At 47.0% G+C, this 24433-nt stretch overlaps 1 long non-coding RNA gene across 1 annotated transcript in view; it reads right to left on the bottom strand.

The window, feature by feature from the left end:
* Positions 1 to 4778: 4778 nt before the first annotated feature.
* Positions 4779 to 24433, bottom strand: part of LOC119975513 — a 51879-nt gene continuing 32224 nt past the window's right edge. The window contains exon 2 of the long non-coding RNA XR_005462777.1: positions 4779 to 5420. This is a non-coding gene — a long non-coding RNA (uncharacterized LOC119975513). The remainder of the gene's footprint in view (positions 5421 to 24433) is intronic.

Raw genomic sequence — 24433 nt, 5'->3', positions numbered from 1 at the left:
GGCTTGATAATCTACATTCCAGAGTACTTAAGGAAGTGGCCCGAGAATAGTGGATGAATGGCGGTCATCTTCCAGGATTCAATTGACTCTGGATAGTTCCTACACTTTGGAGGGTAACTAATGTGACCCCCACTATTTAAAAAGGGAGGGTAGAGAGGAAACAGAAAATATAGACCTGGTTCATGGGGAAAATTCTAGAATCCATTATCAAAGATTCTATAGCAGAGTACTTGCAAAGCAATGGCAGGATCGGACAGAGTCAGCATAGATTTATGAAAGGGAATTCCTGCTTGATCAATCTACTGGAATTGTTTGAGGATGTAACTGGCAGAGTTGCTGAGGGGATGCCAGTGAGTGTGGTTTGTTTGAACTTTCAGAAGGCTTTTGACGAAATCCAAACATAAGAGTTAACATGTAAAATTAAAGCGCGTGGGATTGGGGGTAGTGTTTTGAGATGGATAGAAAATGGTTGGCAGACAGGAAACACAGAGTAGGAATTAATGGTTCTTTTTTCCAAATGGCAGCCAGTGACTAGTCGGATACCACAGGGGTTGGTACTGGTACCCCAGCTATTCACAATATAAATGATTTTGATGAGGTTACAAAATGTACTATCTCCAAATTTGCAGATGACACAAAACTTCATGGGAGGGTGAGCTGTGAGGAGGATGCAGAGATCCTTCAGGACAAATTGAGTGAGTGGGCAAATGAATGGCAGATGCAATGTAATTCAGATAAATATGGCAGCAACAGGAAGTCAGATGATTAAATGAATGGCCATAAATTAGGAGAGGGGAATGTACAACGAGAACTGGATATCCACGTACACCAGTCATTGAAGGTAAGCATGCAGGTGCAACAGTGGTAAATAAGGCAAATGGTATGCAACAGGATTTGAGTACAGGAGCAGGGATGTCTTGCTACAATTCTACAGGACCTTGGAATATTGTGTGCAGTTTTGGTCTCCTTATCTGAGGAAGATTGTTCTTGCTCTACAGAGAGTGCAGAGAAGGTTTACCAGGCTGATTCTTGCTATGGCAGGACTGGTGTATGAGGAGAGGTTGAGTCAGTTAGGATTGTATTCACTGGAGTTCAGAAGAATGAGGAGGATCTCATAGAAACCTATAAAATTCAAACAGGACTGGACAGGGTAGATACAAGAAGGAGGTTCCTGATAGTGGGGGTGCCCAGAACCAGGGGTCACAGTCTGAGGATATGGGGTAGATAATTTAAGACAGAGATTAGGAGAAATTTCTTCATCCATAAACAGCCAGCCTGCGGAATTCACTATCACAGAAAGTCGTTGAGGCCAAAACATTGCATGTTTTCAACAAACAGTTAAATATAACATTTGGGGGCGAAGAGGACCAAAGGATATAGGGGGAAGGCGGGATCAGGCTATTGAGTTGGATGATCAGCCATGATCATAATGAATGGCTGAGCAGACTTGAAGGGCCAAATGGCCACCTCCTGCTCCTATTTTCCATCTTTTTATGTTTCTATGTACCTTTACGTGTGTCATGCTTAAAAGTGTTTTAATTTAGAATATGGGGCGGAATTCTTCGCCCCCTGAGATTCAGCGGGAGCGGGAATTGCGCCGCGCCGGTCGGTGGGCTCCCCTTGGTGATTCTCCGGCCCGCGATGGGCCGAAGTCCCGCCGCTGACAGGCCTTTCCCGCTGTCGTGGTTTAAACCACCTCTGGCGGCGCGGGTGGGCTCCGGGGTTCGGGGGAGGGGGGGCGCAGGGTGATCTAACCCAGGGGGTGCCCCACAGTGGGATGGCCCGCGACCGGGGCCCACTGATCGGCGGGCGTGCCTGTGTCGTGTGGGCACTCTTCTTCTTCCGCCCTGCCATGGCCTTCACCATGGCGGGGGCGGAAGAGACCCCTTCCCTGAGCATGCGTCTGATGTACGCACCGGTGCATGCATGAACTTCCGCAGGCCGGCGAAGGCCTTTCGGCCCGGCTGGCGGGGCGCCAAAGGTCGTTCGCGCCGGACGGCGGAGCGGGATCCACTCCGGCGCGGGCCCTGCCCCTAAAGGTGCGGAGAATTTCGCACCTTTGGGGAGGCCCGATGTCAGAGTGGTTCACGCCACTCCGTCCCTCCGGGACCCCCCGCCCCGCCGGGTAGGGGAGAATCCCGGATATGGTAACTGAAAATTTAGTTGGAAAGAAGAGAAGTCAGAACATCTCGGACCACGAACAATGGAGATTCTTGAAGCAGCACAAAATGTAAAGAACATTGTCTCCTTACAGACCTGAAAGAGGTCATAAAATATTGTTATAAGATGGTTCTGACCTGGTTTTAAGCTTGAAAAAGTGCTCCCCAGGGCTTTTTGCTTTGAACTGTCACTGTCCATGTAACACCGATTTAACAAAAAAATCTGTTTACCAATATTATATTTCCGCCTGTTTATTTCAATTATCATATTGATTTCTAATTATCTCATAATAAATTTTTGTGTTTTAATGTTTCAGTAAAACATTTGTTAAAGTTTGTAAAGTTCAATGGAAAACATTCATTAGCAAAAATGTTATAAATGCAAAACATTTAATAATATCAGCTGATGTATGACATTTTGTTTAATAACAACATTCCAAATTTTTTGCAATGGAATGTATCTTTTCACTTTAACAAACGAGCAATAAAATATTTTTTTGCCTGACCACAAGGGATGGGAGGGAGCAGAAGGGGCAGAAGGAGAGGGGGGGGGGGGGGGGGAGGGAGGAAGGGATGGAGGGGAGGAAGGGGTGGGGATAGGAGGTGGGAGAGGGGAGGGGACGGGGAGTGGAGTAAGGGATAAGAGGGGAGAGTTTAATGCACAAATATAGCAGCTGCCAAGCGAACCCAAACTTATGTCGGGTTCTGAAATCCAATTTAGCTTTAATCATAAGACTCAAGGTCCAACTGAGCATGAGACCACTCCGGGTACAAGTGTTTTCAAATAAGATTCACCAATTTATTGAGTAATCAAAATGGCAGCAGAAAGCTCATTGTCTCAGACTTTAGTGTGAATTCCTAATCCCTATCTTAAAGTGTCTGTAAGTGTGTGCTTAGGTTATTAAATGCCTGTCTGCTCTTTGGATGGTCCCCTGCTGTTACGACACCCTGGGCTAGTGCACAGTCCCACTTGACCAGGAGTCACAACACAAGTGAATTAGCCAAATATTCTTGGTAAGTTTCTTAGAAAAATATTCAAAGTCTTTGGTCTTTGGCTGCCCAATAATTACAGTCACCAGGTTGTAAATGTAAAGACAATTACTGTTTATTTATAACAAGATCTAGGTTTAGCTCACTCGGCTAAATCGCTGGCTTTTAAAGCAGACCAAGCAGGCCTGCAGCACGGTTGATTCCCATACCAGCCTCCCCGGACAGGTGCCGGATGTGGCAACTAGGGGCTTTCACAGTAACTTAATTGAAGCCTACTCGTGACAATAAGCGATTTTCATAATGAAATATGCAACAAATGCAATGGCAGAGGCCATCAGCGCTGTGGCTGTGACACCGAGGACAGGCACCCAGTTAGCAAATATCTAATTGCCACCTTAACTTCCCCCCCCCCCCCACCCACTACACACACAAGACAAACAAACACAGAGGGGTGGAAAGGGCTATAGAAACCTCAGTAAAGGGGAAAATGGGTCTTTACTCAGATGTTGGTTTCCAGCACATTACTCCTCTTCAATCTTTGCTTTCAGTTCATGGTTTTATTATAGGTCCATTCAGGTCTCTGTAGTTTCAGAAATCCAGTAGCTACAGGCCCTCCTGGAAGGAGATAACAGGTTCTGATCTTTAATGGGACCTGCAATGGTCTTCCTGTAGATACGTTCATTCAGGTTCTCTGCAAGTTCAGAAACACAGCCCTCACAGCTTTTCTGGAGAAAACGCGGAGGAGAGAGTGTCGCAGAATCTGCCTCTGTGCTGACAGGATCAAAATGAAACATTTTGGGATTCATTCCACTGGTGGGATCCAATCACCACCTGTTACCAGGCCGACAGGGGCTGGTTTAGCACAGTGGGCTAACTAGCTGGCTTGCAATGCAGAACAATGCCAGCAGCACGGGTTCAATTCCCGTACCAGCCATCCCTGAACAGGCGCCGGAATGTGGCGACTAGGGGCTTTTCACAGTTGCTTCACTGAAGCCTACTTGTGACAATAAGCGATTTTTAAATAAAAAGTATGGCCTTTTGAGTCAATCCATTGGACCAGCCATCAATCAAACCGGGTCCCACCCCATCTCTCTCTCTCTGGTGCCAACACGTCTGCAGCTCTTTTTCAAACTAGCAGACGTCTCTCCTGCAACCTCTGAATTCTGCTACTCTCCTTAAAGATACATAGAACATAGAACAGTACAGCACAGAACAGGCCCTTCGGCCCTCGATGTTGTGCCGAGCCATGATCACCCTACTCAAACCCACGTATCCACCCTATACCCGTAACCCAACAACCCCCCCCTTAACCTTACTTTTTTTTAGGACACTACAGGCAATTTAGCATGGCCAATCCACCTAACCCGCACATCTTTGGACTGTGGGAGGAAACCGGAGCACCCGGAGGAAACCCACGCACACACGGGGAGGACGTGCAGACTCCGCAAAGACAGTGACCCAGCCGGGAATCGAACCTGGGACCTGGAGCTGTGAAGCATTTATGCTAACCACCATGCTACCGTGCTGCCCCCTTAATACATGTCCATTAATCATTCATGGATCAAAAATTGTAACGGCAAAATAAAAGAAAGGGGAAATAAAGGAATCAACAGGAAAGACCCTGTGGGCTTTTATGCTTTGAGTGGCTATTTTATTTTTAGACGGATTGCAAAGCTATTTCTAATTTTAAACAAAGCAATATCATCCGAAGACAGGTGATTATGCAATGGGTAACACTTAAAAATCTGTACAAAGTGTGTTTAACAATCATGAACATTTAAAAGGTGGGCTGGGTAAAATATTCCTGCACATTTAGTTAGGGTTGGTATAGTCACAGTGATTAAAGTAATGATTCTGTATTATAACTAAGCCAAACAAGCTCGTACACTATCTTGTGTCACTTGGAACCTGGGCTTGCACACATGCACCAGAGGGATGTCTACACCAGCTCCTCCACTCTGGTGGCAAGTCACCCGCTGGGTGAATACTCAGTCCATGTTGAAAGGAAAAGTTATGCACTGCACAACTGTCGTGAGTTTCATTTTCCACTGTTAAGGCAGTGCAGAAGTTAAGAGATCGGTTTCAGATGTTCCTTCAACATTTCACAAAGGCATCCTTGCTGAAGCACTGTCTCCTGTCACACATCTTCTCTATCATTTCATATGATGTCCTTTGTCTGTGCACACTATGGGATGGGCAATTGAGTCGCTTTCTCATCAGTCAGCATGTAGCCTGATCCTCATTTTGAACCTGCAGTGGATTCGGCAATTCCTGTCAGAGAGATAGTTCACATTTGCTTAAGGAGGCTTGCATATACAAACTAAGGAGTCAAAATTAGCTAAATAATTTGAAGTTTGTAAGGATCAACATCACATCAGGCAGGCCCTTAAACAACACAGCTTAAAATACATTGCAAAATCCAAATGTATTTTGGCTCTGCATCAGCTGGGAGGATAGGCATACTAATGCCAACGTCTTTGAAGGAGCCAAGAGCATCAGCATTGAGGCCATGATCATCCGAAACCAACTCCGTCCTTTGTTTCACATAGAATTTACAGTGCAGAAGGAGGCCTTTCGGCCCATCGAGCCTGCATCGTCTCCTGGAAAGAGCACCCTACCCAAGGTTAACACCTCCACCCTATCCCCATAACCCAATAACCCCACCCAACACTAAGGGCAATTTTGGACACTAAGGGCAATTTATCATGGCCAATCCCCCTAACCTGTACATCTTTGGACTGTGGGAGGATACCGGAGCACCCGGAAGAAACCCACGCACACACGGGGAGGATGTGCAGACTCCGCACAGACAGTGACCCAAGCCGGAATCGAACCTGGGACCCTAGAGCTGTGAAGCGATTGTGCTATCCACAATGCTACCGTGATGCCCCTCCTCAAGTTTCTCCTTGCCAAGGTCAAACTTTCAGACAGCTGAAGCTTGCCAGCAGGAATGCTGCTCCAGATAGGGTGCCATTTGCATTGGAAGCCCCAATCCCCCTCCCCCCCCACCCCCCACTGCCCCCCCTCATCCCCCACGACCTTATTGAAGCCCCTGGAAACCCCACAATCCAATTGGAAAGGCCTCCTCCTCCCGGGCCAGAATACTGGCAGTGTCTACGTGGCACCCGGGCACCCTGGCACCATGCCACACCCTGATTGTCTCTCCCCCAGATAAAAGTAGAGTTTGGGAAAATGCAAACTAAGTGGTCGTGTTCTGTCTCTTTAAGAGGCTGTGGCTGTAGGGATTGCAGTTTGAGATTTTACAAGCTGCAGATACAAAGCACTAATTGCACTCTTTCCTTATGTGAAAGCTTACAGGCTCCCTTCAGTTTGGAGCGAAATCTGTTCAGATTTTTCTTGGAAATTAATTTTGTTCTGGGTTTTAATTTCAGGCACTTCAGAAGTTAAATGAAAAGAGACAAAGAATATTTGTTTCTTTTGAAGCACTTGCTATTTTTCTCTTCTTGTCTGTGGACTAAATGGATTTTTTGATTGGATAACGTTTGTGCGCTTCAAGCATCAGCATTTTTCTTCCCAAAATTATGGCATTGTAATAGTAGTTTTAGCACCTTAGGTTTAACATCTAACAAAAGGAAAGTCTAACTAATAAATTAAATTTTTCGAGTCATGGTTACTGGTCCGAATGGTGATTCTCAGGTTACACGTGGGAATTCTAAACAGGATACAAATTCACACGTATGAGAATGGGGTAATGAGGGGGAGGCAGTGGCATGGTGGCATGATCACAAAACTAGCAATCCAGAGACCTTAGGATGCAGGTTCGAATCCCACCATGTCAGATGGTGAAACCTGAATTTTTAAAAAAAATCTGGAATTAAGTCAAATGATGACCAGTGTCCATTGTGGTTAGAGAACAAAATCTGCAATCCTTATCTGGTCTGGCCTACGTGTGACCCACAACAATGTTGACTCTCAAATGCCCACTCAGTTCAAGGGCAATTATCGATGGGTAATAAATGCTGGCCCAGTCAGCGATGCCCACATGAATAAATAATGCAATAAAATGTAAATTTGAAATTAGGCGATTGTGATTAATCCTGTGTGGAGCTGATCTCGGTAAAGGATTAAAAAAGCCTTTTGTTTTGGTTCTTGAGAAAACAGGTTGAACTGGGTTGTAGATATTCATTTGTTTCCCCAGAAGCAAAAACCACTAAAACTTGAAAATGAACCTGTTTCATAGAATCATAGAATTTACAGTGCCATTCGGCCAATCGAGTCTACACCAGCGCTTGGAAAGAGCACCCTACTTAAGCCCATGCCTTCACCCTATCCTCCAGTAGCCAAACTAACCTTTTTGGACACTAAGGGCAATTTAGCATGGCCAATCCACCGAACCTTCACATCTTTGGACTGGGGAGGAAACCGGAGCACCGGGAGGAAACCCACGCAGACACGGGGAGAACGAGCAGACAGTGACCCAAGCCGGGAATCGAACCTGGGACTGGAGTGTGAAACAACTCTGTTAACCACTGTGCTACCATGTTTGAAGTGGCCGTGTGCACTTTGGAATGAACTTCCAGGATTACTGGTAGATTTTACTGCCGTTTGAACATTTTGAACCCGTCTGATTTTTTTAAAAAAGGGACTTGGAAAAAGGAGAACTTCGATTTTGAAAGAATTGAAAGAGTGATTTACATTAGAGAGGTGAGCATTCTGAACCCTGAGGAAGATGTAGGAGGAACAACTATGGGGCGGGATCTCTGTTCCCCCAGCCCCACGTTACCCAGCAACGTGCCACTTGCTGGTGGGGGAATTCCCTGTTCCCAATGCTTGTCAGTGGGATTTCCGATTAATGACACCCTATGCTGCCGGGAAACCCTTGGGCAGGAGTGTGTTGCCGGCAGGAACAGAGAAACCCAACAACCAGAGAATTCGGCCTTTATCACACGAGTTTGAAGCAAATAAAATGTCGAGGGAAATGCATTTCTTTGTTAGTGTAAAGAAAACAATTCAAACTAGCCCACAGCATATGACAGTGCCTTTGTTCTGTTTTCTTTCCAAGAAAGATAGGGTGATATCACTAATCTAAGGGCTTTTGTCCTGTCCTCTTTCAATGCAGTGAGGAGTTAATCCTGTCTGCTCACAGCTTAAACCACACAACATTTTGGTGGCTAGATGAAGATTTGTGGGTCATGGGCATTATAAAACATTAACATTTTTGAGTTATATGCTTAAAGTTATTGAAGGTGGTGGAAAAGCAAATGGAACTGGGGGTGCAAAATCAAAAGGAAAGTAAAAGTAGAACATAGAACAGAACAGGCCCTTCGGCCCTCGATGTTGTGTCGAACAATGATCACCCCACTTAAACCCACATACCCGTAACCCAACAATCCCCCATTAACCTTACACTACGGGCAATTTAGCATGGCCAATCCTCCTAACCTGCACATCTTTGGACTGTGGGAGGAAACCGGAGCACCGGAGGAAACCCACGCGCACACGGGGAGGACGTGCAGACTCTACACAGACAGTGACCAGCCAGGAATCGAACCTGGGACCCTGGAGCTGTGAAGCATTGATGCTAACCACCATGCTACCGTGAGGCCCCAAGTAGTTGAGGGAGAATTAGTGCAGATCTTGCCACCCCAATGTTAGACAAAGAAAGAGCATTCAAAACCAATACAGAGACAAGGGGTGATGGGGTAAGGTGTACAAATGGAAGATTCTGACACTTGGCCAGTCTTTTTCGAGAAAGGTTTCCTCCGCATGCTCCAGTTTCTTCCCACAGTCCAAAGAAGTACAGGTTAGGTGGATTGGCCATGCTAAAAATTGCCCCTTTGCATCCAAAGGTGTGCAGGTTAGGTGGGGTTATGGAGATAGGGCAGGGGATTGGGCATGGGTGGGGTGCTCTTTCAGGGGGTTGGTGCAGACTTGATGGGCCGAATGGCCTCCTTTTACACTTTAGGGATTCTAAGGATTCTATGGAACTGTCAACTGGCAGCATGAATGGTGCAAAGATGACCTGGTGAAGGACGAAATTGTACGAGGATGGGTGTGGACAAATCCTTCTGCAATAGCACAGTGGACAGATTTTCCCTGTGGTGGATATGTTACAGTTGCCAAACAGTTAAAATGTTTTACATTAGATGAAGTTAATGATGTGCCAAACCAAAGCTCCTCCCCACATGTTATGTGCACGGTGGGTCAAGTCACGTTAATAGTGTGGGATTGTGAGGATCCCATACAACAGGGTGGGTGGAGTGGGGGCCAGTGGCGGCCGGAGGTGGGGGGGGTTAATAATGACGGTGACAGTATCAATGCTTCAAATATCATCCCACTACCACTGGTGAGACCTCAGCAGCAGATCAGATGAACCTGAAGAGGGGGGATATGGGGGAATTAGACCCTGAGAGCTTCTGGTTACAATCTTAACTCTGGTCCCGACAGAGAGCGGAATGGAACAATGGAAGGAAAAGACAGAGCAGGGTGGCACCCGGCACTCTTTACGGCACCCAGGAACCTTGACACTGCCAGGGTGCCTGAGTGGCACAGCCAAGATGTCAGGGGAACTGGGTCCAGGGGGGCCTTGCCAAGTGGAGGGACTGCGGAGGTTTTCCCGGGGACCTCTCCGAAGTTGGGGGGGGGAAAGGGGTCGAAAGATTGGGGCAGCCAGACAAACTGGCGTCCTGATCTGAGCGGGACCTTGCCAGCAGGAATTGACTCCAAGTGCAGCCTTGACAAAGAGGAACACCTTGAGGCCAAAAAGAACAGCGAAGTGCCATTGGCTAGTGAGATGTTTCTCAGTACTACAGCCGGCAAGAAACACCAAGCTGCTCACAGTTGGTTTAGCTCACTCGGCTAAATCGCTGGCTTTTAAAGCAGACCAAGCAGGCCAGCAGCACGGTTCGATTCCCGTACCAGCCTTCCCGAACAGGCGCCGGAATGTGGCGACTAGGGGCTTTTCACAGTAACTTCATTGAAGCCTCCTCGTGACAATAAGTGATTTTCATTTTTCATTTTCAAAACCGCACATAGATTTTTTTCCGATTAACCTGCGCCCTATAACTCGCCTACACTCAGGCTATTGCCACGTAAGTCCATATGTAGTGCCTAAAATCGAAAATGATCAGAAATCCAAAATGTAATCAGTAGCAAGAGTTTCAGATAAAGGATATTGAACCCGTTTAACTGAAACTGTATGAAGTAATAAGTAACTATAATATGCCTGTGATCAAATCAGCGAACAACTGAATTTTGTTTTGTTCCATGTTCCACAGGAAATGTGGTGAAAGTTAAACTTAATTATTGTTGTGTTTGCAGAACAGGGCAAAGGAGACTAAACCACAGCTGTATATGGGTGTTGTAATGCAAAACTTTCACTACAAAACCCAGGTGTGACATCCCTTGCTGCATGATCATTCGGTTCCAGTTGCTCTCGTGTTGCACATGTGAAGACCCTGCACCCACTAATCTGAGACTCACTAGACCTCGAGGGAAGGTCATGTGCATATTGCCTAAGTCAGAGTCTGGCTTCAGGTCTTCTTTAAACATTTCACTGTTTGAGATTTACCAGCTGAAAATACGAAGCACTAATTGCACTGTTTTTTGTTTGAAAGCTGACAGGCTGCTTTCAGATTTCAGTGAAAACTGTGAAGGTTTCTCTTGCAAATTACTTTTGTTTTGAGTTTTACATTTTCGGCACATTAGAAGTTGAAAGACTAGTTGGGGGTGGGGGAGAGAGGCAGTCACGATTGAAACCCTCAACTCCAGGTCCATTGGGTGAAGGTCATCTCTCTCGCACAAGAAGAAAATAGGAAGGGCGAATCCCAAGTGATCATCACGAGGGTTGTGGTAAGGGGGGGAATAGTAAACACTTTTGCGAAGAATACGATTGCAAATCTAATCAACGTAGAGGTGGAATGGGGCAATCTAGTTCTCATTTTAACGATCCTTCCTGTCTATTCCCTTATTCCCTTTTATTTTGCCATCGTCATTTTTGATCCATGGTTGATTAATGGACATGTATCTTTAGCAGAGAGCGAGAGGAAATCAGAAGTTACAGGAGAGAACACTCTGCTACTCTTTGCTAGTTTGAAGAGGAACTTCAAAGTTTTCAGCACCAGAGAGAAGTGGGTTGGGATTGGGTTTGATTGATTGGCTGGTTGCCAATGAATTGTTCAAAAGGCCGTATTCGAGCCGGTAACAGGTGGTGATTGGATCGTGCCTGAGTGAAATGATTTTCAGAGACCCAGGAAGCTCAGTTTTAGATATAGAGAAATACAGCACAGAACAGACCCTTCGGCCCACGATGTTGTGCCGAACTTTTGTCCTAGGTTAATCATAGAATTTTGGACACTAAGGGCAATTTATCATGGCCAATCCACCAAACCTGCATATCTTTGGACTGTGGGAGGAAACCGGAGTACACGGAGGAAACCCACGCACACATGGGGAGGATGTGCAGACTCCACACAGACAGTGACCCAAGTCGAAATTGAACTTGGGACCCTGGAGCTGTGAAGCAATTGTGCTATCCACAATGCTACCAGTGCTGCCCTTAAGAAATTAATCTACACTCCATTATTCTACCCTAATCCATGTACCTATCCAATAGCCGCTTGAAGGTCCCTAACGTTTCCGACTAACTACTTCCACAGGCAGTGCATTCCATGCCCCCACTACTCTCTGGGTAAAGAACCTACCTCTGACATCCCTATATCTTCCACCATTTACCTTAAATTTATGTCCCCTTGTAATGGTTTGTTCCACCCGGGGAAAAAGTTCTGACTGTCTACTCTATCTATTCCCTGATCATCTATAAACCTCTATCAAGTCGCCCTCATCCTTTCCGTTCTAATGAGAAAAGGCCTAGCACCTCAACCTTTCCTTGTAAGACCTACTCTCCATTCCAGGCAAACATCCCTGGTAAATCTCCTTTGCAACTTTTCCAAAGCTTCCACATCTTCCAAAATGAGGTGACCAGAACTGCTACACAGGTACTCCAAATGTGGCCTGACCAAGTTTTTTGTACAGCTGCATCATCACCTCACGGCTCTTAATTCAATCCCTATGCTAATGAATGCTAGCACACCATAGGCCTTCTTCACAGCTTATACCACTTGAGTGGCAACTTTCAAAGAATCTATGAACATAGACCTCAAGATCTCTCTGCTCCCTACATTGCCAAGAGCCCTACCAGTTAACCCTGGTATTCCGCATTTCATATTTGTCCTTCCAAAATGGACAACCTCACACTTGTCAGGGTTTAAACTCCATCTGCCACTTCTCAGCCCAGCTCTGCATTCCTATCTATGTCTCTTTGAAATCCGACAACAGCCACTCCTCACTATCCACAACTCCACCAATCTTCGTATCATCTGCAAATTTACTGACCCACCCTTCAACTCCCTCATCCAAGTCGTTAATGAAAATCACAAACAGCAGAGGACCCAGAAATGATCCCTGCGGTACGCCACTGGATAACTGGGCTCCAGGCTGAATATTTGCCATCCACCCCACTCTCTGTCTTCTATCGGTTCGCCAGTTTCGTATCCAACTGGCCAAATTTCCCACTATCCCATGCCTCCTTACTTTCTGCATAAGCCTACCATGGGGAACCTTATCAAATGCCTTACTAAAATCCATGTACACTACATCCCACTGCTTACCTTATCCACATGCTTGGTCACCTCCTCAAAGAAGTCAATAGACTTGTAAGGCAAGGCCTACGCCTCACAAATCCATGCTGACTATCCTAATCAAGCAGTGTCTTCCAGATGCTCAGAAATCCTATCCCTCAGTACCCTTTCCATTACTTTGCCTACACCGAAGTAAGACTAACTGGCCTGTAATTCCTAGGGTTATCCCTATTCCATTTTTTGAATAGGCACGACATTCGCCACTCTCCAATCCTCTGGTACCACCCTGTTGACAGCGAGGACGAAAAGATCATTGCCAACAGCTCTGCAATTTCATTTCTTGTTTCCCATAGAATCCTTGGATATATCCCGTCAGGCCGGGGGACTTGTCTATCCTCAAGTTTTTCAAAATCCAACACATCTTCCTTCCTGACAAGTATCTCCTCGAGCTTATCAGTCTGTTCACACTGTCCTCTCAAACAATACGGCCCCTCTCATTGTAAATACTAAAGAAAAATACTTGTTCAAGACCTCTCCTATCTCTTCAGACTCAATACACAATCTCCGCTACTGTCCTTGATCGGACCTACCCTCGCTTAGTCATTCTCATATTTCTCACATATGTGTAAAAGGCATTGGGGTTTCCTTGATCCTACCCGCCAAAGATTTTCATGCCCTCTCTTAGCTCTCTAATCCCTTTCTTCAGTTCCCTCCTGGCTGTCTTGTATCCCTCCAATGCCCTGTCTGAACCTTGTTGCCTCAGCCTTACATAAATCTCCTTCTTCCTCTTAACAAGACATTCAACCTCGCTTATCAACCATGGTTCCCTCACTCGACCAGCTCTTCCCTGCCTGACAGGTGCATACATATCAAAAACACGCAGTACCTGTTCCTTGAACAAGTTCCACATTTCACTTGTGTCCTTCCCTCCCAACTTATGCACTTGAATTCTTGTATTTACCCTTCCCCCAATTGTAAACCTTGCCCTGTTGCACGCATCTATCCCTCTCCGTTACTAAAGTGAAAGTCACAGAATTGTGGTCACTACCTCCAAAATGCTCCCCCACTAACAAATCTATCACCTGCCCTGGTTCATTACCAAGTACCAAATCCAACATGGCCTCCCTCTGGTCGGACAATCCACATACTGTGTTAGAAAAGCTTCCTGGACACACTGCACAAACACTACCCCATCCAAACTATTTGATCTAAAGAGTTTCCACTCAATGTTTGGGAAGTTGAAGTCACCATGACTACTACCCTGTGACTTCTGCACCTTTCCAAAATCTGTTTCCCAATCTGTTCCTCCACATCTCTGCTGCTATTGGGGGGCCTATAGAAAACTCCCAACAAAGTGACTGCTCCTTTCCTATTTCTGACTTCAACCCATATTACCTCAGTAGGCAGGTCTTCCTCGAACTGCCTTTCTGCAGCTGTTATACTATCTAATTAAAAATGCCACCCCCCCACCTCTTTTACCATCTCCCTAATCTTGTTGAAACATCTATAACCAGGGACCTCCAACAACCATTTCTGGCCCTCCTCTATCCAAGTCTCCGTGATGGCCACCACATCGTACTCCCAAGTACCGATCCATGCTTTAAGTTCACCCACCTTATTCCTGATGCTTCTTGCATTGAAGTATACACACTTCAACCCATCTCCTTGCCTGCAAGTACTCTCCTTTGTCAGTGTTACCTTCCCCACTGCATCATTACGTGCTTTGGCGTCCTGAATATCGGCTTCCTTAGTTGCTGGACTACAGATCCGGTTCCCATTCCCCTGCCAAATTAGTTTAAACCCTCCCGAAGACTACTAGAAAAACCTCCCCCCCAGGATATTGGTGCCCCTCTGGTTCAGATGCAACCCGTCCTGCTTGTACAGGTCCCACCTTCCCCAGAATGCGCTCCAATTATCCAAATACCTGAAGCCCTCCCTCCTACACCATTCCTGCAGCCACGTGTTCAACTGCACTCTCTCCCTATTCCTAGCCTCGTTATCACGTGGCATCGGCAACAAACCAGAGATGCCAACTCTGTCTGTCCTGGCCTTTAACTTCCAGCCTAACTCCCTAAACTTGTTTATTACCTCCACACCCCTTGCCCTACCTATGTCGTACCAATGTGTACCACGACTTCTGGCTGCTCCCCCTCCCCCTTCAGGATCCTGAAGACACGATCCGAGACATCCCTGGCCCTGGCACCCGGGAGGCAACATACCTTTCGGGAGTCTCGCTCGCGACCACAGAATCTCCTATCTATTGCCCTAACCATTGAATCTCCTTTTACTATTGCTTTTCTATGCTCCCCCTTCCCTTCTGAGCACCAGAGCTAGACTCAGTGCCAGAGACCTGGCCGCTAGGGCCTTCCCCCGGTAGGTCATCCCCCCCCCCCCCCAACAGCATCCAAAACGGTATACTTGTTTTGAAGGGGAACAGCCACAAGGGATGCCTGCACTGTCTGCCTGTTTGTTTTCCTTTCCCTGACTGTAACCCAGCTACTCTTGTTCAGTACCTTGGGTGTGGCTACCTCCCTGTAACTCTTCTCGGTAACCCCCTCTGCCTCCCGGATGATCCAACGGTCATCCAGCTCCAGCTCCAGTTCCCTAACACGGTCTCTGAGGAGCTGGAGTTGGGTGTACTTCCCGCAGGTATAGTCAGCGGGGACACCAGTGGTATCCCTCACCACCCACATCCTGCAGGAGGAGCATGCAACTGCCCTAGCCTCCATCCCCTCTTACTTTACAGAATTAACTGCCCCGTAGATCAACTGGACCTCCGCCCTCCGACTCTGCTCCCAGTCAGCTGCACTCTCTGTAAACTCCCGGCTCCCTTCACACTCTTTGAGGAAATGTGGGAAATGAAATGAAAGGAGCTCTCTCCTCACCTAACTCCCTCAGACACCAAACTCTCACTGTAGCACTCAAATGCAACCAGTTCAGCACTCCCTCAGTCACCAAACTCTCACTGTAGCACTCGAATGCAACCAGTTCAGCACTCCAGTGGAAACCTTTTATTACTGGAAGTAGAGGACCAAGGTCTCTCTCTCTCTCTCTTCCGTGTTTTCTCCAGAAAGGCTGTGAATGCCTGGAATTGCAGAGAACCTAAATGAAAGCCTCAAACTGAAAACAAAGTTTGAAGAGGATAAGGTGCTAACACAAAACACCATCTGAAACAAAGGGCAGCACTGTAGCATTGTGGATAGCACAATTGCTTTACGGCTTCAGGGTCCCAGGTTCGATTCTGGCTTGGGTCACTGTCTGTGCGGAGTCTGTGCTTGGGTTTCCTCCGGGTGCTCCGGTTTCCTCCCACAGCCCAAAGATGTGCAGGTTTGGGGGATTGGCCATGATAAATTGCCCTTAGTGTTGGGTGGGGTTACTGGGTTATGGGGATAGGGTGGAGGTATTGATCTCGGGTAGGGTGCTCTTTCCAAGAGCCGGTGCAGACTCGATGGGCCGACTGGCCTAATTCTGCACTGTAAATTCTATGAAAGACTCTCCTTTCCTTTTATTTACTATGTTTTACCCTTTCTTTCCCTTTGTGTTTGTCTGTCTTGCATGTGTATGTAGAGAGTTGAAGGGGGGGGGGGGGGGGGGGGGGGGGGGTGGGGGGGTTGGGGCGCAAGTTAAAAGTGGAATTAGGGATTGGTTAATAATTAACCAGTTGTATTTGCTGCAGATTTCATTATAGTTCCTGTTATAAATAGACAGTAATTGTGGTGACATTTACATATCTGGTGACTATAATTATTAGGCAGCCAAGGGCCAAAGACGGCAGGTATTTTTCACAGAATTATTGGTTAATTCACTTGTGTTGCGACTCGTGAGGCTGGAATTGACCGTACACTAGTCCAGGGTGTTGTAACAGCATATATTGCTCCCTGACGACCGTAGGTAGATATACTGTGGAGCGTAAAATGCCCCCAAGGCTGAGAGTAATATAATCAGGGATAAAAAGATCACTAGACTGTCCAAGGGTGGACATTGTTGGCAAAATCAGGGGAAACAACAAGTAATTTTGTTGGAAACAGGTTGCGCTTCAAGGGTTAAGCATCGCTGTAAGTGAGTCGGTTTCCTCCCACAGTCCAAAGGTGGGATTCTTCGACCCCCCCACCGGGTCGGAGAATCGTCGGGGTGCGGCGTGAATCCCGCCCCCGTTAGCTGCCAAAATCTCTGGAGCCGGGTTTTTGGTAGGGTCGGGAATCACGGCGCGCCGGGCGGCGGATGGCAGATGCGCCCCCGGCAATTCTCCAGCCGCGATGGGCCGAGTGGCCGCCCGTTTTCGGCGGGTCCCACTGGCGTAAATCACAACAAGTCCTCACTGGCGGGTCCTGGCTCCACGGGCAGCCTGCAGAGTCCTTGGGGGGGCGGTGGTGGGAGTGCACGGGGCGGGGCCGTGGGTGGGCCTGTGCCGTGGGGGCATTTTCCCTCCGCACCGGCCGCTGCCAACCATGGTAATGGCCGGTGTGGAGAAGAACCTCCTCTGCGCATGCGCTGGGATGACGCCAGCACTTGCTGGCGCTCCCACGCATGTGCCAACTCGCGCCGGCCAGTGGAGGCCCCTCGGCACCGGTTGGCGTGGCGCCAAGCCCTTCCACGCCGGCTGGTGCTGCGCCAAACACTCCGGCGCCTGCCTAGCCCCTGAATGTGCAGAGGATTCCGCACCTTTGGGGCGGCCCGACGCCGGAGTGGTCCACGCCACTCCTCGGCGCCAGAGTGGCCCGCCCCACCGGTTCGCGGAGAATCCCGCCCCAAAGATGTGCAGGCTAGGTGGATTGGCTGTGCTAAGTTGCCCCTTGGTGACCAGAAATGTGTAGGTTAGATTACAGGGCTAAGGCAGGGTGGATGGGGAGGGTGGACCTGGATAGAGTGCTATTTCGGAGGGGCGGTACAAACTCAATGGACTGAATGGCCTCCTTCTGCACTGTTGGGATTCTATGTGGATCAGGGATAATGCAGTTCAAGTAGCAGAATGTTTAGAATGCGGGCATTGGGTTGACACTGCCTAGGAAGTTCCCAACCTCTAATTGTATATAAAGAAACGTGAGATGCTCCAAACATAACTCAGGCTAAAGGTTCCAGGTATTCTCACTGTTTGTTATTCTCTGACACAAATTGTACTCTCTCTCAGTGTGCACTGTGAGGTAGTGCTAATGAGGATTAAATTAGCGGATTTGAAACTGCCCCCATGATGTAAACATAAGACCCGAGCACTATAAAATGGAATGCAGCATCAAATTTTGAGTGAATCCTGGGAATGACCCAGCACTTTAGTTGATGAGGAAACACATATAAATCTGTTTGAGGATTCAGGACATCAAACAAAATCTCACTCTTGTAGGTGGGTTCGACGTAATCCGATTAATGATGTTGCACCTGTACTTAATCATCATAGAATTTACAGTGCAGGAGGAGGCCATTTCGCATATCGAGTCTGCACCCCACTTAAGCACACACCTCCACTTATGCCCGTAATCCCGTAACCCCACCTACCTTTTATTTTGGACACTAAGGGTAATTTATCATGGCCAATCCACCTAACCTGCACGCCTTTGGGCTGTGGGAGGAAACCGGAGCACCCGGAGGAAACCCACGCAGACACCGGGAGAATGTGCAGACTTCACACAGACAGTGACCCAAGCCGGGAATCAAACCTGGGACCCTGGAGCTTTGAAGCAACAGTGCTAACCACTGTGCTACCGTGCCGCCCACTACTCTCTGATAGTTTTTCTTTTTGAAAATGTTTTTATTGAAGTTTTTCATTTTATACACTGTACAATAAACAAAGGTATGTGGATTGGATACAATTTACACGAGCTCTCCATTAGAATCTCCCCCTCAACCCCCCTTTGTGTTATTTTAAGAAACTTTATTGGATCACATTTTTTACACAGGTGATTGTCATCTATTTACACATGTGCAGCTATTTTCCCTCCCCTTTCCCCTCCCCCTTTGTTGATTGGCTCTGCCCCTTCTCTCCTCCTCCCCCCATTTTAGGTGTTTCTTTGGGATCTTGTTTTTTGAGGCCTTGTTCTCGCCCCCTCCTGGTCTTTGCTCATTTGGTTAGTTGCCAGCAGTTTAGCTTTGAATCAAGCAGTAAATCCTGTTCGAAATAGCTTAAGGAAAATATCAATGGGAAGAATGAATTAGAGGGCAATCAAATTCTGTCCATTCATTTGCAAGACGTGGTGGAGGAATTGCAAAGTCAGGCCCACCACATGAATGAAACTAGAAGGTATGATAAATATGCCTCAGTCTGAAGCTGCTGAAAATGATGCTTCTGCAAAGTGATGTTCTTGGTTGGTGGGATGGCCCCTGGATTTAGTTGGAGGCTTGTGGAATGGAGCTTGCCTTTCTGAGTCACTGATAAACACCTTAGAGCTACGTTCTCGTTGGAATTTAGAAGGATGAGGGGGGATCTTATAGAAACATTTAAAATTATGAAGGGAATAGATAGGATAGATGCGGGCAGGTTGTTTCCACTGGCGGGTGACAGCAGAACTAGGGGGCATAGCCTCAAAATAAGGGGAAGTAGATTTAGAACTGAGTTTAGGAAACTTCTTCACCCAAAGGGTTGTGAATCTATGGAATTCCTTGCCCAGTGAAGCAGTTGAGGCTCCTTCATTACATGTTTTTAAGGTAACGATAGATAGTTTTTTGAAGAATAAAGGGATTAAGGGTTATGGTGTTCGGGCCGGAAAGTGGAGCTGAGTCCACAAAAGATCAGCCATGAATCTCATTGAATGGCGGAGCAGGCTCGAGGGGCCAGATGGGCCTACTCCTGCTCCTAGTTCTTATGTTCTTATGTTCTTATGTTCACTTACCAACTTATCACTGATATCTGTAAAATCAGAGGACTGTCCTGGATGGCCAGGAGAAACACGAGTGCCTTATGGGACAGTAGCCAAGGAAATGCAAGGGTTAATTCAATATAATACCTTTTTTAGAGTTGAGAGCTTTGAGGTAGCGGGTCAGAATGATTTTTTAAAAAAATTTGTTCATGGGTGCAGAGAAGATTTGCAAGAATATTGCCAGGGCTTGAAAATTGCAGCTATGAGGAGAGATGGGCTGAGGTTATTTTACTTATAACTGAAGAGACAGGTGGCTGACCTGATTGAGATGGACAATCAGGGTGTTTAATAATGATAATAATAACCTTTAATTGTCACAAGTATGAAGTTACTGTGAAATGTCCCTAGTCGCCACATTTCGGAGCCTGTTCGGGTAAGCTATTACGGGAATTGAACCTGCGCTGCTGGCCTTGTTCTGCATCACAAACCAACTAGCCCACTGAGCTTGGATTTCATTGCCTCATTCGGTGGTCAAGTCAGAAACACTCATGCAATTTAAAATGCAGCTGGATCTGCATTTAAAGTGCTGTAACCTGTGAGGTTATGGACTAGGTGCTGGAAGGTGGCATTATGATGGTTAGTTAGTTTTTAATTTTGGGTTGAATGGCCTTGCTCTGCGCCTCCGCATTTCTACAGCTGTTGGAGAGGATTAATGCTTTCAACAAGCATTTGTATGCCCTTCAACAAAAGTACAAGGAGATTCAGGTAGACATTGGTGTGATAGTCATTAGTGGGTGTTTGGTCTGAGCATCAAAATACATCTTGGGGTATGAGTGGTATCCTTTATGTACTGTTCGCTGTGCAGTCATTTATTGTTGTGTATCTGTTGTATGACTTTGGGCAGCACAGTGGTACAGTGGGTGGCACAGCTGCCTTATAGCCCCAGGAACCCGGGGTTCAATTCGCCCTTGGTTCGCTATCTGTGTGGAGTTTGTACGTTCTCCCCATGCCTGCATGGGTTCCATCCGGGTGCTCTGGTTTCACCCCACAACCCAAAGATGCGTGGGTTTAGGTGGATTGGCCATGCTAAATTGGCTCTTAGTGTCCAGGGATGTGCAGTTTAGGTTATGGAGTTACGGGAACAGGGCGGGTGGGCGGGTGAGTGTATACGGACAGAGTGCTCCTTTGAAGGGCCGGTGCAGACTTGATGGGCTGAATGGTCTTCTTCTGCAATGTAGGGATTCTATGACTTTTAAAATGCTGACCAGTTATGTCATTGACTCAAACTTCATTGAGCAAAACAACAGGTTAAAACACCCTTGTAGGATAGGCAGAATAGGTTAAATTCAAAAGTGGAGTTGAAAGCTAGTTTCAGACCATGAAACTTAAGCCGATCATTGAATAGACCCATCTTATTCACTACTGTCACAGAGGGAAGGAAATCTGCCATCCTTATTGGCTATGACTCAATGTAATTGACCTTTTTCCTATGATCTAATAATGGTCTGAAATGAGGATACTGAATCATTGGAATTCTCTATCTCTGAATGCTGTGGAAGTTCAATCATTTAATAACTTCAAGACATAGATCACCAGGTTTCACAAAACGTAATGACAAGTGGTGTGGGGACTCTGTGGGAAAATGGTGTTGTGATCGAGGTAGATGGTAATATTTTCCAAAAAAATATAGAAATATATCTGTATTTCAAATATACTTTGAAAGAGTTGCTTTCTTTTTCAGTTGTTAGATATAATACGAAGGGGCATAGCGGCAGTATCATCAAAATTAAAACATACTTGTTGTGGAGAATCTAAAGACTATCGACACCGAGTCAGCTGTAGGCAAAGCAAGCCATCAATGCAAGTATGCACACAGGAAATGCTCAAAGAGGAAATATAAAAGTACTCAGTTTCCATGAGTTATTTATACCATTTGTGTTACCTCATTATTAACTCATAATGTTCTTATCTCGGATGTCTACTTCAGTACATCCTCAATAGAATAAGTTTATAAAAATGGTCATGACCTTTAATACAGACAACGTAATAATACTAATCTTTATGTCCACAGTTAAGTCAATCGTGAGCTTTGCCTTATCCATTCTGACCATTTCCTTACATTGTCCAGTTCTCCACTTACCATTGGCCTGACCCTGACCACACCATCCAGTTCCTCGTCTGACTAAAAGTCCCATTGCCTTTTATACATCCACTCTAATGAGCTTTTGTTTACCCTAAACACTTTTGAAACTTCTACCAGCAAATTGGTCAAGCCTAGGTAATCTCAATGCACCCCATTTAGAACATAGAACATAGAACAGTACAGCACAGAACAGGCCCTTCGGCCCTCGTGTTGTGCCGAGCAATGATAACCCTACTCAAACCCACGTATCCACCCTATACCCGTAACCCAACAACCCCCCCCTTAACCTTACGTTTTAGGACCACTACGGGCAATTTAGCATGGCCAATCCACCTAACCCGCACATCTTTGGACTGTGGGAGGAAACCGGAGCACCCGGAGGAAACCCACGCACACACGGGGAGGACGTGCAGACTCCACACAGACAGGGACCCAGCCGGGAATCGAACCAGGGACCCTGGAGCTGTGAAGCATCTGTGCTGACCACCATGCTACCGTGCTGCCCCTGCTACCGTGCTGCCCCGCGCATTTCATGGTTCTTCATCATTACAACAGTAATGTGGGATTTGTTTAGGAAGCACTTGCTGTGAGTGCTGAATGGGATTTTTCCCCACTGAGACGAGGAAGGATGGTAAGGTTGAAGGAGCCTTAGATGACAAGAGAAGTGGAGCTTCCAGTCAAGAGAAAGAAGGAAGCTAATGTAAGGTTCAGGAAGCAAGGATCTGACTCAGCTCTAGAGGGTTACAAGGCTGCCAGGAACAAACTCGAAAATGGACTGAGGGCTGAGCTAGAAGGGAGCATGAAAAAGCCCTGGTGGAAAAGATTAGGGAAAAACCCACAGGCCGTTTTCACTTATGTGAGAAATAAGAGGATGATCAGATTGATAGTAGGGCCGATCAGGGATAGTGGAGGGAACTTGTGCCTAGAGTCTGAGGAGATGTAGGAGGGCCCTGACTGAATATTCTGCTTCAGTATTCACTATAGAGAGGGACCTTTTTTGCTCGGTGAGAACAGTGTTGAACCAGGTTAATAGGCTCGAACAGGTTGATATTAAGAAGGAGGATGTGCTGGGAAATTTTGAAAAGCATCGCGGATAGATAAGTCCCATGGGCCTGACGGGATATACCCAAGGTTACTACGGATGCCAGGGAAGAGATTGCTGCGCCGTTGGCGATGATCTTTGCGTCCTCACTCTCCACTGGAGTAGTACCGGATGGTTGGAGGGAGGCGAATGTTGGTCCCCTGTTCAAAGAAAGGGAATAAGGAAATCCCTGGGAATTACAGAACCCATCAGTCTTACGTGGTGAGCAAAATATTAGAAAGGATTCTGAGAGATTGCCCTCAGCCGCCCGCGTATTGATACTGCGGGGCGGCGGAAGGACAAATAGTGCGCGGGCATCGGGCCCGCTGCCCGCGATCGGTGGGCACCGATCGGGCCCATGGCACCCTTGGCAGGCCGTGGTACTGCCGTGCCAATCGGTGCCATGGTTATTTTTTCCAGGTGGTCACGACGTTTTTACGAATGGCAGGACCAGGTGTGTTTGCCGTTCGTAAAAAGGTCGTAAAGGGCTGGGACTTCGGCCCTTCTAACAGCTGTGAATCGCTGCCGGCCGTAAAAAAACGGCGGCAGCGATTCGTGTCGGGATTTCGGCGGGGGGGGGGGGGAGAATAGCGGGAGGGCGTCAAAAAAGTCGGGAAGGCCCTCCCGCTATTCTCCCACCGTCGTGGGGGGGGGAGAATTTCGCCCAGGATTTATGATTATTTAGAAAAACATAGTTTGATTAAGATATTCAGCATGGCTTTGTGAGGTGCAGATCATGCATCACAAGCATCATTGAATTCTTTGAGGATGTGACATAGAACATAGAACAGTACAGCACAGAACAGGCCCTTCGGCCCTCGATGTTGTGCGAGCAATGATCACCCTACTCAAACCCACGTATCCACCTGTACCCGTAACCCAACAACCCCCCCTTAACCTTATTTTTAGGACACTACGGGCAATTTAGCATGGCCAATCCACCTAACCCACACATCTTTGGACTGTGGGAGGAAACCGGAGCACCCGGAGGAAACCCCGCACACACGGGAGGACGTGCAGACTCCACACAGACAGTGACCCAGCGGGAATCGAACCTGGGACCCTGGAGCTGTGAAGCATTTATGCTAACCACCTGCTACTGTGCTGCCCACCATGCTACCGTGCTGACGAGACACATTGATGAAGGTCAGGCAGTGGATGTGATGTATATGGATTTCAGTAAGGCATTTGATAAGGTTCCCCTGGTAGGCTCATTCAGAAAGTTAGAGGGCATGGGCTACAGGGAAATTTGGCTCTCTGGACACAGAATTGGCTGGCCGAAAGAAGACAGCGAGTGGCAGTGGATGGAAAGTATTCCACCTGTAGGTCGGTGACCAGCGGTGTCCCGCAAGGATCTGTTCTGGGACTACTCTTGTGATTTTTATAAATGGCTTGGATGAGGAAGTGGAAGGGTGGGTTAGTAAGTTTGCCGATGATACAAAGCTTGGGGGAATTGAGTTTAAGAGCCATGAGGTTTTGCTGCAGCTTTATAAAACTCTAGTTAGACCACACTTGGAATATTGTGTCCAGTTCAGGTTGCTCATTATAGGAAGGACGTGGATACTTTGGAGAGGGTACAGAGGCGATTTACCAGGATGCTGCCTTTACTGGAGGGCATGTCTTATGAAGAAACGTTGAGGGAGCTAGGGTTCTCTCACTGGAGCGTAGAAGGC

The sequence above is a fragment of the Scyliorhinus canicula genome, chromosome 13 (assembly GCF_902713615.1).
Source record: "Scyliorhinus canicula chromosome 13, sScyCan1.1, whole genome shotgun sequence".
Taxonomy (NCBI): Eukaryota; Metazoa; Chordata; class Chondrichthyes; order Carcharhiniformes; family Scyliorhinidae; genus Scyliorhinus; species Scyliorhinus canicula.
Note: the sequence above shows the minus strand (reverse complement) of the source record. Positions and strands in the feature narration are given on the sequence as shown.